General features: G+C 35.1%; 1 pseudogene; it reads right to left on the bottom strand.

The window, feature by feature from the left end:
• The window catches only part of LOC100760216, a 52,675-nt pseudogene extending 38,008 nt beyond the window's left edge, over window positions 1–14,667 (bottom strand).
• Between the last annotated feature and the right edge of the window lie 454 nt (window positions 14,668–15,121).

Here is a 15,121-nt window from a genome sequence, read left to right as displayed (position 1 = left end):
CACCATAATGGACTGTGGTTATTGTGCCTTCACTACAATAGAAACCCTAACTAAGATAGTGTATAAAGTTGAGTTCATGATCACCAAAACACAAAGTCTAAAACATAAAACACACTGCACCCACCCACACCTAAAATCACATTGTTCAAGATCTTTGCACTTTAGTTGCTTCCACTGATAAATCATGTCTGAATAAACAAAGTATGGAAAACAGAAAGAAAAGAATCAAGGTCCCAACGTTTCCTATGACTGCACAAAGATCTTCCATTAGGCTCCATTTTTTTAAATTTCACTCCATTTCATAGTGCCACAATTTGTGAACCAACCCTTTAACAATTGGGCCTTTTAGATATATTTGTTGAACATTAACAGAAGAAAAATGGTATAGGACAGAGACTCCAATCTACATATAGAAACTAAAAGCATCAAGAATCAAACCAAACAACAACAATCAATAAGGGATAGGGATGTGCAGCACTGGGCAAACATTTGCCTAGTATGAGCAATACTCTGCATGGACCCCTCAATACTGAAAGAAATAAGAGATTATGAGACTTGTTCCCAATTGACCTCATGGAAAATAATTTGTTAAACAAGATGACAGAAAAATGCTACAGGAAATGGGAGAGAGGAATTGGTACTGTTTTGTTATTTTAAAGTACTTATACTACCTAGGATCCAGTATAGTGTTCTTTGAAAGTAAACATGGATAGTAATAAATCTATATTATATTTTAAGCTCTGTGGAATATACTAAAATGTTTTTAAAATGTATATATTTGATGTGCTTAGAAAGAGAAAATGAATTCTACAAAATGTTGAACTAATACTGCAAAAGGACGAAACATAATGGTATGACAATAATCTCAAGAGATGTTTGGAGTCAGGAGGACCATGGGTTTGAAGCCAGAGTGGTTTACACCATGAGACTCTTTCTCAAGAAAACAAAATAACAACTGCAATCAAACAATCAATCAATCAAAATATCCTCATAGCAAATAAAGAGAAGAAGAAAAACTGGAGCAAAAGGTTAGTGACTAGATAACAGTAACAAATGTGATAGATATTAATCATTTTAATATTAATGCTATAAACATGGTGAATAAAATAGAGACTCAGACAAGATCAAGAAATACATCCCAACTGTATATTTTCTAGAAGAATCACTGTGGTGATATTGTGATATAAAGCCTGCATGAATATCAGAGAATGGAGCTTGCCACTAGCTAACCATAGAGGCCTGCAAGCAGTAGGTAGAGTCAAGGCGATGCCATGTAGCTACCAGGAAGTTAGAATGCCCAGGCATTCTCTGATAAGCCAAGACCATGTGGAGATAAATAGATTAATAGAAATGGGTTAATAATTTAGAGAGATCTAGCCTTTAAGAAGCCCGAGCCATTGTTGAAACAGTTGATAATTAACATAAGCTTCTGTGTGTTTATTTGGAACTAAATGGCTGAGGACCCAAGTAGGACAGAAACATCTGGACAACCACATGTAGCACCCAACATAGAGCAAACTTGTGTTTAGTTAGTGGCAATCTCCATTCTCTGACCTTTAGAGAGGCTTCATTTGTTAAAAAAAAAAAGGCCCCACATATCCCCTTTTGTCTAAAATTAAAAAGTTTATAACTAATATAATAAAAGTTATAAAAGTTATATACAAAAAATATAATAACTATACCATATATAGGTAATAAGTTCATCAACAATGTCTAGTCCATTAGTATTTGACAAAATCAGAGAAAATACTCCATTATCTCTTCTTTCCTGATGAGTCCAAAGTCTTGTATCTAATTTATTTTCTATTCTAGTTTGTTTTATCAAATTATTTTTTAATGTCATTCAAACCTATTGCACCTAACACATCTTTAGTGAGTTTCTATACTGAGTCTGTTAAACAAGGAAAACAACTGGGCGTTGGTGTCACTTTAGTGCCAGCACTCAGGAGACAGAGACAGATGGCACTCTGTGAGTTCAAGACCAGCCTGGTCTACAAGAGCTAGTTCTAGGACAGGCTCCAAAGCCACAGAGAAACACTGTCTCAGTAAACCAAACAAAAAAAAGGAACACAATCACTATACTATCTAGTCTTCAACTCCCTCAGCAGTAGGCAGATTCAAGGAGATGCCATGTAGCTACTGGGAAGGCAAGACACCCAACATTCTTTGGTAAACCAAGACCATATGGACATACATAGATTAATATAAATGGGTTAATAATTACAAGACAGCTAGCTCATAAGAAACATGAGGCATTGACCAAAGAGTTTATACTTAATATAAGCATCTATGTGTTTATTTGGGATGAAACAGCTGTGGATCCAGGTGGAACAGAATCTTCTATCCACAAACCACACTTCAAATATTCTTTAAAATTATAATTTAAAGATAAGTGAGATCACCCAACAGTAAAAATACCACACTTGAGCAAAGATACACCCCTGAATCATATGATAGATGGAGAAATCTGACTCCACCAGCAAGTTATCCTCTGATTCTGCAGGTATGCCACTATAGGTGCTAAACTACTGCATGTGTGTGTGGGCACACAAGCACACACAGACACACACACACACACACACACAGAGAGAGAGAGAGAGAAAGAGAGAGAGAGAGAGAGAGAGAGAGAGAGAGAGAGAGAGAGAGAAAGAGAGAGAGAGAGAGAGAGAGAGAGAGAGAGAGAGAGAGAGAGAGAGAGAGAGAGAGAGAGAGAGAGAGAGATTTAACAAAACATACATAGATATATTACAAAAACTGATAGACACGCTGGGAGAATGGGTAAGTCCACCTATAGTTGAAGAATACAACACTTAGAAATTAAGACAAGGATGACACGATCTGACAATCCAGGCAATGGTGGAGAGGATAACCCAAAAGCCCTTCCCCTAAAATGAGATTGATGACTTCTCTTTATGCCATCCTAGAGCCCTCACCCAGTGGCTGAAGGAAGCAGAGACAGACATCCACAGATATACACTGAGCCAAAACTGGGAATTTAGTTGAAGAGAGGGAGGAATGAAGAATGAAGGGGTCTGCACCAGGTTGGAGAAACCCACAGGAACAGTTGACCTGAACAAGGGAGAGCACATTGACCCCAGATGCTGTCAGGGAGGCCAGTACAAGACTGATCCAGACCCCTGAACATGGATGTCAATAAGGAGGCCTCTGCACTCCAGGGAGCCTCTGATGGTGGATTAGTATTTTTCCCTGGTGCAAGAAGGGACTTTGAGAGCTCATCCCACGTGAAGGGTTACACTCTGGCCCTGGACACATGGGGAAGGGCCCAGGACCAGCATAGGAAGACTTGGTGGACTTTGCAGAGCCCCCATTGAGGGCCCTACCCTGCCTGGGGAGTGGTGGGTGGATGGGGTGTGGGGGTGGCTGGGGGTGGGGAAGGTGGGTTAGGGGTGAGGGGAGGGAGAGGGAGAAGGGACCTGAAATAAGCTTGTTCCCTAACTAGAACTAATAAAATAAAATTAAAAAAAAGAAATTAAGACTGAGAAGGTATGAATTAGTTAGGCTGAGTGTAATACCATCAACCTTATGTAATGGCAATCTATAAGTTATTTCATCCAACAACAGCATTTTACACATTCTTAAGATTGTGATGTCATGTCACCAAGAATTACCATGTTCTGGCAATTTAACAAATACAAGAGAATAAAAATTGTACAAAGTTTGTTCTTAGATGGGATTGGAATTAAGATTAAAGTAAATACATGATGAGAGTATTTTAAGTTTGTGGAGAATATAAAAATGACTTCTATTATGTCTGTACCATTTTCATCCTTCATATTTTAGAGTTTCAATTGTTCTTCATCCTTTCTAGTTTATAAAATTGAAAATATGCTGCAACCTGTAATCTTCAAAGAATTTCAAACAAAAAGCAATGCTACATGACTATGCACTTATTTAAATGGTCCAATTAAAAATATTAACAGCATAAAATACTCACAATGATTTTTATCAAAAAATAAAAATAAATAAACCTTCTATTGACACAGAAGTCTGCATACTTTTGCCCCATTTACCAAGTTTGGGAATAAAAAATTGTTATTTGAGAGATAAATATCAACATAACTCATGACACAGAGAATTTAATATTATTTAACACTAAGAACTGTGCTATCAAGTCATGAAAAAGGGTGTAAAATTATTGAATATATGATGAAAGAAGTCAATCCTGAAACTGGAAAAATACATTCCATGTAATTCCAAAAATGTAATATTCCAGAAAAGAAAACAATCTGGAAAAAACTATTATATTAGTGCTTATCATGATTGGCAACACAAAGGGCAGTAAGCTGCTTTTATGGTACTGTTATGACAGATTCTTGACATGCATTGGTTCAAACCACAGAATGTACTCTACATAATAAACTCCAATGTATTTTTACTTTCACTGAGAACAGGATTTTTCATATATTTCCTGATTATGAATTTCTATCCATTTATTCCTTCCAGTTCTTCCCCACCACCTCTCCCACTGGATCTACCCCTTTCTGTCTCTCATTAGATAACCAACCTGTTTCTAAGTGAAAAAATAAATAAAAGATAATATAGTAAGTTCACACACATATGTATCACATCACACATTGGAATAAGAAAAACAACAACTAAAAGAGAGAGAGAAAGAGGAGGAAGATGAGGAGGAAGAATAAGAACAACAAGAAACGGCACATGAAACAGACATAGACACAGAGACCCATTCAATTACAAACTCAGGAATCCTATAAAAACAAAAAAATCAGAAGCCACAATATATATTCAAGGTACTTATAGGGTAAAGCAAAGAGGAAACAATAAGAATAAAAGAGGATTTAAAAAATAGGCCTGATTTAAAAAAAAAAACCCTGATATAACTTTATAAGACAAGAAATTTCAGATAAGCCCTTGAGTTCATTTTCATGTCCAACTTTCCTTTCAGCTCTAGGACCCCAACTGGTGCAGACCTGTGAAGGCCTTGAACATGCTGCCTCAGTTTCTGAGCTCATTTGTGCATCAGTCCTTTTGTTGTTAGAAACTGTTGTTTCTTCTATTCATTTTGGCACCTAAACTCTTTCACCTCCTCTTCTGCAGAGTTCTCTGACGCTTGACAGTAGGGATTTTGTGGAGAAATCCTATTTAGGACTGAGTATTTCATAGTGTCTCACTATGAGTAATGTCTTCATGTAGGTCTCTGATTTTGTTTACATTGGCTACAGGAGGACGAAGCACTGATGGTGGCTGAGCAAGACACTGATGTGGGAATGTCACAGAATGCAATAAGACTCATTCATTATATTTCTAAGTTCCTTTAGTAGAATGGCAAAATTTAGTTTTTACCCTAGGTCCCTGGCCTGTCTAGTCTCGGGTTCTTGGCCATACAGACAGTGGCCTGTATAGGTTCCATCTTTGCTGAATGGAACCTATAAGATATTGTTTGCTTACTCCCAGAAATTTTGTGCCACCATTGAACTAGCATATCTTGCAAGAAGGACACCATTATAGATCAAAGTGTTCATAGCTTGGATGGAGCTTATGTTTACCCTTTGGTAGTGTGCAAAGTATCTTCTGGCTCCTGGAATACTAGCCAGTAGGTTTGAAGGCTCTATATAGGTACCAGCTTGACTTATCTGTGTTCGATAAGCTGTGTTGGTGTTTCCTTCAAAAATAAGGCTTTGCCTTAAGTTTGTGGAAGGCAATCTATAACCTTGGCTACAAACTAGGTTGCAGCAGTGACTTAGTTAAGGTTTTTACTCTTGTGAAGAGTTACCATGACCACAGAAACTCTTATAAAGGAAAATAATTGGGGTAGCTAGTTTATATTTCATAAGTTTAGTCCATTATCATCATGGTAGAAAGCAAGATACCATGCAGGCAGAAATGGCACTGGAGAAGTAGATGAGAATTCTTACATCTTTCCAAAGGAACAGGAAGTGAACTTAGTTACGGGGAATTGTTTGAGCATATGAGACCTCAAATCCCACCCCCATAGTGACACACTTCCTCCAATAAGGCCATACGTTTTCCATCAAAGCCACACCTTTTAATAGTATCATTCTTTAAGAGCTATGGGGCCAAGTACATTCAAACTACCACAAGTTCTTTTGTTGCTTGCAAGGGACCTCATAGGAATACATCTCAATTAGAAGTAATACAATTCCAGGACTGGAAGCTTTAGTTGGAAATGAGTGATGTCCAGTTGGTGCTCTGTCTTCCCTGATATTTTCCAATTTCATTTAATTTTAATATATTATATGTTTTAGTACACTTCTACTCTATTTGATTTCCATACAACCCCTCAAATAGCCCTTATATATACTTATCTCTTTTGGTACTTTCTCGCTTGTCTCCTTTTTCTCTCCCTCTACCTCCTGCTTGATTATTCTTTTCCAGCTTCCTGTCCCCCACCTGTTCATAATTATTCTATTTCTCTTTTCTAGAGAGATCTATCTTTCCTACTAGTCCTTTACTCTCAATATAGCCTCATTATAGCTAAGAACTTTAGCTTGTTTTTCATTGACTTAAGAGATAATATCCACATATAAGCAAAAATATATGATATTTGTCTTTCTGGCTCTGGGATACCTCATTCAAGTTGCTTTTTTTAAAATTTCCATCCATTTACATGGAAAATTTATTTTTAATAAAAGATGAGCAATATTCCATTGTGTAGATATACTACATTTCTTTATACATTCTTCTGTTAAGAGACACCTAAGTTGTTTTCAATTTCTGGATATTATGTATAGAGCAGCAATGAGCATGACTGAGTAATTGTCTCTGTGATAGGATGAAGTGTCCTTTGGATATATGCCAAAGAGTGGTAAGCTGGCTCTTGAGATAGATCTATTCCCAGCTTCCTTACAAACTGCATACTGACTTCCATAGTGCCTGTATAAGTTCCCTTTATTTCACGCTCTTGCCATTGTGAGCTGTCATATTTTTTTATTGAAGCCATTCAATTACATGGCTTTATGTGGTGGCATTCTGAAGGGTGTAAGATGAAATCTCAAAATATTTTTAATTTGCATTTCCTTGATGACTAAGGATGTTGAACACTTTTTAAAGGGTTTCTCAGACATTTGCGTTTTCTCTGTTGAAAATTCTCTGTTTAGGTCTGTATCACATTTTTAATTAAGTTATTTGTTTTTCTGATGTATGGACTTTTTAAAATTATTTATATTGTTGGATATTGGCCTCTTTCAGATGTATTTCTCATTCTGTAGGCTGTTGCTTTGTCTGAATGATGATGTCCTTTACTGTGCAGAAGCTTTTCAGTTTCATTAATTAATTGTTGTTCTAGGTGCCTCTGCTACCAGTGTTCTGTTCAAAAAGTCTTACCCTACACCAAGTAGTTCAAGAATATCCCTTATTTTCCCTTTTATCACTGAACTTCAATGTGAAATGTGGACTTTGGGCTGATGATATCATGACTCTGTAGGATCATTGATTGCATGAAGGGTATCATACTAGTGCAGGATATTGGCTCTATGAAAGTTTGTGCATATGACAGGATATAGAGTTTCCGAAAAATCTGTGCATCTACTACAGGATTTGTTGTAGACCTTACATTATTTAGAAATAAAAACAATATATAATTTTTATTGTTTTAGCTATTCAGTACCAACACTACATGCAAAGACTTACTTATAGCTACCCATAGGTTTTTTAAAAGTTCAGGAGGATTTCCTAAACACTTTAGTAGCTATCTTATTATATACAGTACTTCAACCTGTAATCATTCTGTCAATAAAGTTTTTTTTTACAATGGTCTTACTTTATGTTGTCTCCGGAGAGCCAGACTCTTCTCTGCCAGCCTGCTATGTAAGCCTTCTAGGAGACATTTAAATGAATCACATTTTATAGAAGAGAATATAAGCTTCTCTTCAACCTCTGATAGATTGGCTTTAAAATATACTTATAGGAGGAGGAGAAATAATATCTATCATTCAAATTATTTGCTGTTTAAGAAGATTATGTCATAACATGTGGCTTTTCCTTGATTGAGGTGAGAAATGGAACTTACCTAGGCAATGAGATAATGGGAAATTCTATACACAAACCTTAAAAAGGAAAAGTGTAAGCATGGCCATTCCTTGAAGATAAATACAGAAAAACTGTTTTCCTCTAAGCATTCCAATCTAAAGCTTCTAGAAAATAAGTTTGTAAAACCAAGAAGATTGCAAGATTGCAGGAGATTGAAGAACATGGATATTTAGCAAGGATCTGGCAGATCCTTGACCATCTTTACCAATCTGGTTCTCAAAGTCCTCCAGAAAACTATTTTTAACCTGAAAAAATGTACAGAAATCTAGAGTTTAGTACTAATTATGTAGGACTTCCATTCAAAATTCAATGGGTGTTAACACTCCTTGGTGGTAAAATTTAAACATTATACATCAGGAAATGCCATAACTGCCGTGCTTTAACATTCATGTTGTGGCAAACATGTTTTAGTAACTTAGTTTGACCATTATGAAAACCACCTCCTCTTTCACTGCCAGTCACCACTAGTACTCTCACTTTTTTGTCTTTGTATTTTCAGTTAGTTAAAATCTTTAAAACGTGAAAAGAGTCCAGAGAAACATAAAATTAGAACATAATTTTTCCCATGATGTTTCTTTCAATAATGTAGAGTTCATTTTCTCCATATAATAATAGTTAACCATAAAAATAAAACCAAGAAGAGCCCATTTGCTATGAATTATTCATTTGACATACACATGCACACATATACACACATATAGCCTATACAGCCAAATAAAACAAAATAAAAATCATCATTTCACACATTTCTAGAGATCCTTAAGGTACCAATTTGCTATATTACGAAGACAACTTCAAATTGCTCACTTCGAAGAGCACACACCTTTTTTACCCTAATGACCCATGCAGCCAACTGGAGTTCACATGATTACAATTGATCTGAAAAAAATATTTTGCTATCTCTGGGCCTCATTTAAGTTCTATCCTATTTTTCAACAATATTCTGTATAGTATTCTCCTTTCCTCAGTGCTGACTGCTTTTCTTGTAGTTTGTGACTATTATCTAATTTACTGAAAATGGTTCCACCAGAAGAAGATTTTCATCTCTTGTCACAAAGAATTTATTAAAATTTCTAGTTTTAACTATGATGTAAAAAAGCCCTTATGGCTTATGTCTTATGATTGCTATTTTTCCTTGATGCTACTGAATTATGAAATAAGCCAATAAAAAAGGCTTGGTGATATGTAGAGAACAAAAAATTTCCTAAATATAAAAAATGTAAAATAGCATGTTTATATGTGAATATTTTAGGAAACATAAATATATATATATATATATATAATATATATATATATATTGATAACTTCACTAAGAAAACACATTTTTTTTTCTTGTGGCAGAACTCACTGATGATCACAAAATCATTAACTATCCAACTAGTTTCCTAAGGTGTCACTGGAGAAAAGAAAAATTACCCTTTGCAAGCTTCTATGATAGGGAAACCTCATTTTCAAAACAACACAAGGAATGTTTATTTGGTGGGACTGATTAAAAACATTATTAAATATTCATCAGCTCCTCTATTTTCTTCCTCCCTGTTTTATTCTGTAAGCAACAATGACAGATACGGTCCCATGGTCTAGCACCTACATTATGAAATGCAAGCATTTTACCGTAGAGAATGATCTTGAAAAGATTGAACCAGGAATGAATAACCTGAAATTTTTCTTATTTAGGAATAAAGGTACTGGAACAAAATTAATCTTACATTTTGTAACATGCACTTTACTGTTGTTAAAACAGGAAATATTTTCACAGAAAACATTAATTTACTTTTAATTTTTTCCTATGAGCTTTATAGCAGACACTGAGATCATAGAAGTGTGATGAAGGAATTACATACTTAGTTCCCTTCTAACAAGGTGACCATTTTGTAAGACCTCCAATTCTCAGAACAGTGACTCATCCCCAGATCAAACTCATTAAATGTTATTTAAGTAATGCCAGGAAAGGATGTGATTCTGTGCCAAGGCTTCTCTTCCCAGCTCATCAAAGGAAGCAAAGCCTGTGTTTCCAAACAAGTTCATAGTCTTATTAACAATGTTAGTGTTTTAGCTAACCATATGGGTGAACTTCCAAGTGAAGTATCCAAAAGCAGCCTAGCAGCCTCGGGAACATGAAAAGGTCATGATTTAAAACAGTCACAGCTCTCATCAGGTGTGCACTCAATCTAACACAAGAGTAGAAGAAAAACGATTACTGTGCTGTAATATCATCATGTGCTAATGACTATTTCATCATTTTCTGAAGTGAATGACAAAAGTAGACTATCATAATGCAATTCTAAAACTGCCATGCCAATGCTCTTGTTAAAACATTGAGCATTGATTTCTGTCATAATTCCATTGAGCATATACCATATTCAAATAATTGGTAAATGGTTCTTCATTGTTTAGAAAGTTTTAGCAACAAATGGCACAGAATTTGTACACCTGCATATCTCATAGAAAAATCTTATTCTCACAGTTTAAACAGATATATGTAAAGCTGAATTCACCACTTGTAGATATGTCCTTTGAGTTGCACATAGCCTTAAGTAGATCAGGGTGCTGAGAAAAAAAAAAAAAGATGGCTGAGTGTTCATTACTAAACAGGACCTTTATACCACTCCATTAAAAACTCACAGAATATAGTAAGAAAAGGTGAAGAGAATGTAAACACTAGAAGATGGGGGAAGGCTGGCAAAATTCCATTTTTATGGTCATGACACAGTTTGCAATCATAAAGTCATCAGTTGTGGTTGTTTATACAAGACTAGACCTGACAACTATTAGTCCTAAATGAGGGAGGAGCTCATGGAGCTCTGCTCTTTCCTGCTGAACTATTGATTACTGAAGGGGATATGGAGTCATTATTTTCAGATGTGTCCGAACTGGTGATCCTATCAAGTTCCAAAGATAGCTCATACCTGTGGTCATACTGAGGACCCTAGGTAAACTCAGTGCGTCACAAATCTAAAGGACATGAACATGAGAAATGGTGGAAGGAAGAGGCTTGGCTGACAGAGGTCTGGACAATAAGAGTAATTAGAATGTGATTATACATGTATGAAATTCTCAGGGAATGAAATAAGAACAACAATTATAAGCAATAGCATAATGGTAAAACTCAGAAGATTATAAATATATGGAAATTATATGTAATAGGCTATTGTGGAGCTCCTGATAGCCCTTCCCTTTATCTTTTCCCTCTTCCATTTATCTTGTTGTCTTTATTTTGGTACCTTCTTTTCTTAGTGAATGTATTTTATACTGAAAGTAAGCAATGATTTACAAAAAAAATGTAATGCCATTTCCTTCAGATTCTTTTGTAAATGAACCATTGGTCCAAATGACTCCTTTCTTTTAGTTTTTTAGATACCGATGGTTCTCTCCTTCTTTCATTTTTTTCTTTGATAAAATAAAATAGTTAAATGCATTTCCTTACCTGTTCTATACTTACAATGCTGCAGGATGTATCTGAAGAAAAGCAGTGTAGTTGAATCCAGTGCTGTTGAATCCAGCTTAAATTCATGAACATGAACTCTAAGAGCTTATACTGCACACTCACAAGGAATTCATACTCCAGTTTACTTGTCTGTCCCTTCATTCACTTTCTTCATTCATTACATTTTCATTGTTAAGGCAAAGGAATGAATTCCTTTTAATTCATTCTAAGACCTCAGACTACCCTTTTTCATGAAATGGTATCATCCAGTTATGATGGGTCTCCCATCTTAATTATTCTCATTTAGAAAGTCCCTCACACACATGTTCAGAGGTTTGTTTCCTTGGTAATTCTAAATTCCATTAAGTTGACTATTAAGAGAAACCATCACATTTTTCCAGGACATTATTTGAGAACTCGAGTCTTCTCAAAGCTCTTGTTACCCCTCCTCCACTTTGCTCTTAGCTAATGACCATGCTCCCGTGTTTCACTAAAAAGAAAAAAAAAATAGAAGCAGACAGAAACAAAATTGTTTCAACTCTTACTGCTGTACATACCTATGGCAATTTTACCAGGTCACTACATCTTGAGATCGGCGCATCTAAGGTCATCATCTTTTGTTCTTGATTCTATTTATAATCCTTTCCACAGAGATTTTGTTGTTTCTTTCAAATTTTCATCTCTACAGGTCCTAGCTACTACCAAAAGGCAGATAACAATCCCATAATACTTAACTCTTCCTGTAACATCTCTTAAACATCATAGATTTAAGATGCCTTTACTTGCTTCCTGATATCTCTCCTTACCTTAATTATGCCTTTCTATTTGTTTATGACACTCTGGTCCTTCTCATTATGCAGGCAATATATTGGAATTCTTAACTACTTCTTTTCAATTACACATCAAATAAAATTATCAGAAAATCCTTGGATTTTCTGTGCTAAATCAACTCCATGAGTCACATCCTGATGTTTCATCCCTTCATATCTTTCTTTTTTGGAGTGTGGTAGTATGTCTTTTATCTATTTATCTTAAATATTTTTAATTAAAATATAGTGAAACCATTTTCCACATCCAACTCTTTTATAAATTATTATTGATATTAACATATGCTACAGTATATATTTCGTATAAATACCCTGGCTATAATTTGCTCTTCAAGACTGTGACTAAAATATAAATTAAAAATTCCTGGCAAACTTGGTTCCAGCATTACTCTAATTATCTTTTGATACACAAATTAAAGATACTATTACCCCATTAACTTGAATCTTATACCTTTTAAAGGTCAAATTCCAAACTTTCAAACACAATATCCACTTTGTGGATGAGTTTGACATTCTCTTTGCCTGGTGCCAAAATGACACTTTTACATGAGTTTGTCTTCCCATTCCTGTCTGAAATTTGTTTAATTAGTTAAATATTTCGAACACATGGAAACCATTATTAAACCATTGTTTATGCTTGGAATTCCCTGTAGCCCTTTGCATTTCTCAATGCTTAGATTCCTCTACTCTTGCCTACTAAGATACCTTCCTGTATTTTCACCTGGGCTTTCTGTTCTTTTGGACAATACTTTTGTTTCCTAACACTGCCCCATTCCCTCAGCATTCTAGTCCCTGGCACTATTCTATACCACTAAATCTCCAAATTAATAAATCTCCTGATTATACAGACACAATAATTATTTTTTGGCTGGTTTGTTTATCAAACTAGTTTATCAACGTTTAGCTCAGACTACATAAAAAGCTTGGACAGACTATTTAAAACCCACTGGCACTGAACCCATGATTGATACATACTCTGCCTTGGTTTCCTGAGTCCTGGGATTAGAACCATTCATTGCCTAAACATCTATAACATCTAAACTAAAATAAATTACACAAAGATCTTCATAATTTTGACTCTTTTTCTTAAATAAAACTCAAAAGGCAAACACAAAAGTAAAACTGGTTAAATTGACCTCAATTAATTTGAAAATGACTATTGAACTACACTGTTAATAGTAAAATGGAACATACTAAATGTCAAAGATCATCAAAGAAAAACACATAAGTGAGTTAGGTTTGGTCATCAGAAATTATATATTTCAATGAACTACTAAGGAAACTAACAACCTAAAATTTTTAAAAGATAAAATTTTTGAATAGATTTTTTTATTCAAGTATAAAGTTAAGAAGTACATCATTAGATATCATAGAAATAAAATTTAAAACTACAATGGTTATTTTCACACATAAAATGCAACATACCAAGTGATGACTGAAAATAAAACAAACAAAAATAAAATGAACAACAACTAAACCAAACACATGAGCAACTGCAGTTCTCACATACTGCTGGTAACAATAAAAACATTTAGCCATCCAAGACAGCTAATGACAGAACCCAGAAATGACAATCCTATTTATTTAACCAGTAAACAGAAAATGTAGGCTTCCACAAGGACTCATGTAGACAATGTTATATAATAAAAATAGGCAATGTTACATAATGACTTGCATATGATCTCTAAAACCTAAGAATATCTCAAATGCCTATCAACTGGCAAATACATTTTAAAAAATATGATTCCCCAGCTGGGAGGTGGTGGCACATGCCTTTAATCCCAACACTCAGGAGGCAGAGGCAGGTGGATATCTGTGTGTTTGAGGTCTGCCTGGTCTACAAAGCTACACAGAGAAACTCAATCTCAAAAACTCACAAAAAATATGATTCCCCTTTACAGCTAAATACTACTTAAAGATAAACTATTAAACAAGCACGGGATGCTACAGAAAACATTCTGACACCAAAGCCTCTGTATCAAGTGATCTCCTTTGTGGCACAGTCAGGAACAGGAAATGGAGAGGCTGAAATATTGGAAATGTGGTAGTCACCTGTGGGAAAACAAATTGGTCTCTTTTGCAGTTGCAAAAACTGTCTTTATCTTCACTCTGGTAAGGACTAACCGACTCATCAAAGTCTAAGTATATACTTAAAAATAGTGAATATTTCTATATGTGAAGTTATAAAATAGGTATGGCAAGCAACCTAGAACAAGAGAAAATTAAGTAGACATAAATAACAACACTAAAGCATATTAGGCAGTAGGAAGCAGAAAATATGTACTTCAAAAAATAAAAACATATTATTACCGGAACCATCGAGTTGGCCTGGTCTGCATGCTTTGAGAGGCAGTTGTCATAAGTTTCCAGAGGAGAGCCCATAGCTCGTGGGCCACAATGTGCCTTCCTGTTCCTGAGAGACCGATGCACTCCCTCAGACAGTGAAACATTCAGGCCACTTTGTGTTTCTTTGTATGTTTCCATAGTAGTCAAGAAAACATGTGAACTTAACAAGAAAATTGGTTTTCGACATTAACTTTCTGAACGCTGTATGACTTGCAAACTTCATTGCATTCTGGCAACTACAACTATATTGGCCCAGACAATTGTCATTATATTATGTTTTAATAAAGGTATAAAAAGTATGATTATTCTCAATAAAATCATCACAGCCTCAGTTTTGCTTTGGCCCCTCTAACTGACATGATTTAATTCCTTGCAGCCATATTAGGTAACCTTGGCCTTGTGGGTAAACATGGGTACTTAAAATATTATGTAAAATATTTAAGTAAACTTGCAAATATGAATGGATTACTATCTTAAGTATGTGATAAAC

Source organism: Cricetulus griseus, chromosome 2 (genome assembly GCF_003668045.3).
Source record: "Cricetulus griseus strain 17A/GY chromosome 2, alternate assembly CriGri-PICRH-1.0, whole genome shotgun sequence".
Taxonomy (NCBI): domain Eukaryota; kingdom Metazoa; phylum Chordata; class Mammalia; order Rodentia; family Cricetidae; genus Cricetulus; species Cricetulus griseus.
The sequence above is the reverse complement of the archived record's forward strand: the minus strand, read 5'-3'. Positions and strand labels throughout refer to the sequence as shown.